Source organism: Leguminivora glycinivorella, chromosome 7 (assembly GCF_023078275.1).
Source record: "Leguminivora glycinivorella isolate SPB_JAAS2020 chromosome 7, LegGlyc_1.1, whole genome shotgun sequence".
NCBI lineage: Eukaryota > Metazoa > Arthropoda > Insecta > Lepidoptera > Tortricidae > Leguminivora > Leguminivora glycinivorella.
In genome coordinates, this window is record NC_062977.1 from 24,565,986 (window position 1) to 24,572,005 (window position 6,020).

Here is a 6,020-nt window from a genome sequence, read left to right on the forward strand (position 1 = left end):
AAACACCTGCAAACAATCAAACAATCCCTCCGAGAATACGTCAAGAAGATTAACATAAGACGTAAAAGAAAATCATAAAAAAACATAATTGACAAATTTCGATGACATTGCCTTAGAAGCAGATGGTACCATGGTGATGGTTAAAAAGGTCGTAAGTTACGTGTATGTGTATGAGGGATTGACGTTTTGTGTAAGGTGAATTTGCTCATTATATTGTATTGATGCGTTGTCGATTACTGAAAGGGAGTATATGGCTGGGGTGATGTTTTGATTGCTTGAAGAGTGCGCGTGTAGTCATGTCAGCCATTATTACCTATATGTACTACACTTTACTGTTTTAGCTACGATATGTAAGTGAAACTTTCCGAAATTGCGAATTTCCCACATAAAAACGTTTTTTGAACATTTTGAAAATTAGTGCTTTTATTTTTATTGTCCGTGATAGGTATGTTCTTGAAATATTTGAGACCATTTCCAACTTTTTGATCTATAGTGTCTATAATGAAATGAAATGAAAAAAAAAAATATTTTAGGCGTAATCCCATAGATATAATGATGGCATTTGTTTTTTTATCTGTTATTTACTTGTATAATGTTATTCCTGTGTCCAATCCAAACGAGTTCAGTGTTGCCAATGAGGAATTGGTAAAGGCTGTCACACACGTGTTCGGTAATTATCTTTATTTTTTTAAATAACTCAATAACCGTAAGAGTTAAGACGCTGATTTCTTAGAGAAATTAATTGTATTTGATCTAAAGAACCTTCCCTTAAAGTTAACGGAATTGAATAAAAACAGGGTGTACAGTAAATCTGTGGTTGGTTTCTTTGAGGCAATACCTCGGTATGTAAAAGCCAATGTTTCTAATCCGTCGGGAGGTGATCACGTGTGGCGGGATGAAAGTGACGTATTGTAACCTGGGGACGGGACGTGGCAAAAAACATTTCGATTACCGTGACGGATATGTGGGGGAATTAGCGATGTGTGGTAAATTGGTAATTAGAGCGAAAAATGTTATGTAATGTTTATGAATCATAACCAAATTCATAATAATTATCGTTAAATTTAGGCAATAAAACGGTACTACATAGATGTCCCCAAATTTGTTAAAAGGGTATTTTTTTCTGGATTTTAAATATAATGGACATGGAAATATAAGGTACATAATTATTGAGAAAAGTACAAATCAAAAATATTCAATAAAATAATTTGAGTTGTTCCCTAGTTGAATATAGTTATTTGTTATACAAGGGGGCAAAGTTGTATTTTAATGCCGAGTGTGGAATTGAAAAACGAGCAAGTGTAAGGATTCTATAGTTGAACCACGAGCGAAGCGAGTGCTTCGAGAATAGAATCCGGAACTTGCGAGTTTTTTAACACATGAGAAGTAAAATACATTTGCACCCGAGTGCAACACAAAACTTTTCCCCTCACTACAGCGAGGAAACTACAACGCAAAAAGATGCGTTTATCACTGCTTCCAGTAGTTCCGCAGGTGGTAAATCATCTTAATTACTACATAGATTCACCTACTTTTGTCAATTTTAAACCAGTTAATTTGACTTTAATCAAGGTCAAATTACTTTACACACTAGTCGATAAAATGCGTTTTTACCCGCTGGTATTAAAGGACAAAACACGTGTTTCCGAGCTAGTGAGGGGAAAAATAATATATACACTTAATACAATACACATCTCATAGCAACAAGATGCAAATATGTTATTAGTAGTAATCACTCGCTCGTTTTATTTCCACTGGACGGACATCTAATATCCCACCGACATGGAACTGATCGCAGGCCCTATTCTGAAACTGATGCTAAACTTTACTGCAACGAGAACAAAATTCTTTCATCACCACACACAAACCAAGCCAATAAAGTTGATAATTTGACAAAATTATAGATTCTTTTAAAGACCTCTAAGTCGTATTAGATGTAGATGTAGATGTAGTGTAGGGACGCCTGGCCGGATACAGGCGGGCTGTCGATCGCTGGTGCGTTCATTCAGCCCAATTCCCTGGAGTTGGAGCTGCAGGTTACTGTCCCGGCTGCCCTCCCACACTTCTCTCCTCAAATCTTCTTGTTTTCTAAGTCGTATTAGGGCCCAATGAAAATGGAGGGTTAACCACTTTACCCACCATTTTAAATATGGAATTTGACAGTTCACAGCCCACTAACCCTGAGTTAAGTGGCTGGTGAAAGTGAGCCTTAAAGAATTAATAAGAATAAGGAGAATCTCTAAGTAACCTCCAACGCTTATAGTTTTTGTTTCTGTCACTAATCTAGCTAATAGATGTCGTTGTTCGTTTTGTTGGATTTCCCTGATACCTGCAACGGATACTACTGTGTCGCCACGATATTATAATTTAGGTTTACTTTTCCTTTTTAATGACAAAAAGCTCTCGTGTTCAGCCACAGAAAAACACAGGCTACACATAAACTTCCACGCATAGTCAAAACATGTTAAAAATTTCTGGAGAAGAGCCCAGTAGGGAACTCCTTCTTAAATGTAGCAACGTTCTTACAATTATAATCGATTCACATTAGGTTTGTCTGTACGGAGTTCAGTTTCTTTGCAATATAATGAAAGTTATGAAACATAATTCACTACTCTCAGAATAAACCCTTGGCTTGCGCTCGCGCATTAAAAATTAAATACTCTTCATCCTCCTTGATATATATTATATGTTAATTCTGCCGTCATTGTTCATGTTATATCAAAAATGGCATTTTTCTAAACATAAACGTCATTTTTGATACTTACATGTCTAATCGGTTCGGGTTGTAAAGTACAGAAATAGCCGCTTGAATTTCGCAGCATCTGTCACTTAGACATTTTATTATTTTGTTTGACATGTATATCACAAAGTAAGATCATTTTGGCTCCCCAAAGTCTGACGACTGACGGTTTGACAACCTATTACAGTAAAGATTGAAATATTTTTATAAAAAAATTCTCTCAGAATAAGCCCTCGGCTTGCGCTTGCGCATCAACAATTAATACTCTTCATTTAATCGATTCCTTCAATTATTCCTCCTTGATATATGTTAATCCCGCGGTCATTGTTGCCTATAATTACGAGGGAGTGCCTCTGAGACAGGTATTGATGTTTTTAATCTGATGTTAGACTGATTTGTGGATCGATGATAATTATTGGATTTTCGATTATTTATTAGGGTTTGTGCCTTTGGAATGACATGAGTTGAGTGGCGGTTATTTTGGATTTTCTTTTTTTTTGTTTTAATATACTAATTTAACCCTTTTTGAATTCTATATAAACAAAAAAATGGTAAGGAATGTTGAAGGATGGAACGGGAGGGGTATCCTTAAACGTCAATAACACTAAAATCTGTAAACGTATTCGTTAATTATTTTTTACAACTCCTCGTGGTAAAAAACAAAACAAATTAGATGTGAATTAAAATTTTACCCTTTTACCTGATTGGTCAGTGGCATTAAAAGGTAAAACGTCACCTTTTCCCTAATTATCCCTTTTTACGCAATATTCCATAACCGCCGGTCCGTTCCAAGACCCAAACATAAGATAAAACAAACATCTTTCATCCAAATAAACAATAATTACAACGTATCGCAACATTCACAATTAACACGGCTAATTCCCAATTTAAAAACCGAACAAACAAAATGTATGTAAATTGCGCTGTAGGTAAAAGCCGTTTGCCAATATATCTAAATACAAACACAGTCGAAACTCACTCATATTCTTACCAACCCAAAGTTCACGCCATCTGTTGAGCATTGTGTGTAAATTTGAAGAGCTCAAAACAACGTTCAGAAACTGCTTACACGAATTAGCCCCGTCAAAATGGCGTGAGGGGCGAAATTAGAAAACTCTCCCCCCTTGCCCCCTTCGGTCGTTCTGCACGTCATAAACTGACAATTTACGATAACGGGCGGATTAGCTGTTGTCTGTTATGCATTCGAGGGTGCGAGCTTTGCATGGTGACGGATGGTAATATTGGTGACTAATTAGACGGATGCAACGTTGGTAGACAACTCTGTCTGAGTATGACGATAATAAATTTTTATTTGAGTCTGGCAAACCCAATTTGCCATCAGAAAGACTATAAAAAAATGGCGCGACGAGTTCGGTATACAGCTTCACGCTTTCACGCTTTTTCAATAGGCTTGATTTAGATGACGTGCGCATTCGCATGCGATTTCAATTACATTGCGGGCTGTTGAGGTTAAGTACATTGAATTTTGAACAGCCTTCAAATACCGCAATGTAATAAAACTCGTATGCGAGTTCTCGTACCGTCTAAACTAAATGGGCTCATAGTGTTTGAGTATAATATTATGCAATACTTATACTTACAGTTGATTATTTGATTTTCTAGTTATTTAGTTAAAACTGTATTGAGTGCAAAATTTACTGCACGTTTAGTAGGAAATCTTTACCTTCTTCAAAATATTGGTTAGGTACTCGCTTTTAGTTCCTTTGATAATCCGACATTAAAAAAAAAAGTTATTATAGTATTCAATTCAATTCAATACATTTATTACGAATTTTTAAAATCCATAGAGTGTTAGTAAATAACACAAATCCTTAAAACTATTATATGTTAATACTAAATTGTCTGTCTTTTATTTAAGTCATAAAACCATAGAAACTACTACGTATAATATAACTTACTTCTTTTTATAACAGGGGTATTTTTATAGGTAAGTTTTAGTTTGTTATTTAGTTTTATCTATAGGTTTAATTTTATTCATAGGTTTAGTTTAGTTTTCATGTTATTGTTTTAGGTATTACTAGTTTATATGGTTTTGTGTTTAATTTAATATTTAATAAATATAAAAAAAAAAAGTCTAGGTACTAAAAAAAAAAAATTATTTGTTGAAATTTCATAATTTTATATTTACATCTGAATTCTCAAAATTAATTCAACTAAACGCTCAAAATTACGGAACCCTTCCGTCGAAAGCGTTCCTTTACGAAATTGTACGAAATATTATAACACTGGCAATTTTTACTCCCACTTCGAACGGCACATTTGATCTTGCAATTGGGAGAAGTACCTATAACACTGTTTATCCTCTACCATGTTTTTTTTAATAATTCACTCGAAAGCGAATACGCCAGGGAAAATGTATAGACGGTCAACCAAATCATGATACTAATAACTTAACCTAACGACAAAATCAAAATTTTGAGAAAACCCCCGACTGCGACATAGTGGACCGATTTTCATAAAACATGGCTAATAACACTCTGAAAGCTCACTTGAAAGCTGAGTTAGTCAAACACAATTCAGCTTTCAAACAAAGGTGCGAAATTCAAGTTTTCTATGGGTATTAACTTATTAAGCCTTCGCCCCTACATTTATAATTTTTTAAGTGTTATGGCTCGTTGATGATTCCACCAACGTCAAGGTTTAGAAAGGCACGCGGTTTATGAAGACAAGTAACTGGCGGGTGAGCCCTGCATTTTTCGAATTAGTCGCCTTTTTTAGTGCCAAAATTTGTTTGACCGACTATATGATCTAGCTATTAAGTACCTAACCGTTTGGGGGCGCTGTTCGCTTTCTCCACACAATGTCATTTTCCGTGAAGAAGTATTCAAAAAGGTTAAAACTCATAGTAGGGGTTCCTGTGTTTATTTAGAATAATGAAAGTTTTGTTTGAGAAAATTATGTTTTTACTTGCTAGTACAATTTGGCATAGTCAGCGTCTCTACGTATAAAAGGCACCTTTAGATGTTATCATAATTTAAGTTTATATTTTCTCGTTGTAATACCGTTTGAAAAAAAAAATGGCGTAATTTCTTACAAGAAATTGTATGAATTTTTTTTAATGGCAGATTAGAAAAATCTGTCAAATTCTGAGTCCTGGAAAATTCAGAATTCAATATGTCGGTTTTCGGTATTTTTTTTACTTGACATAACCTGTATAAATAACTCCAGAATAAAAAAGTATATTTGGTATTCTGCGGACAATAAACCTAAGAGCTGCCAAATTCGTAGGTCTTTTTTCGGCGACAATGTTCCTCCTAAT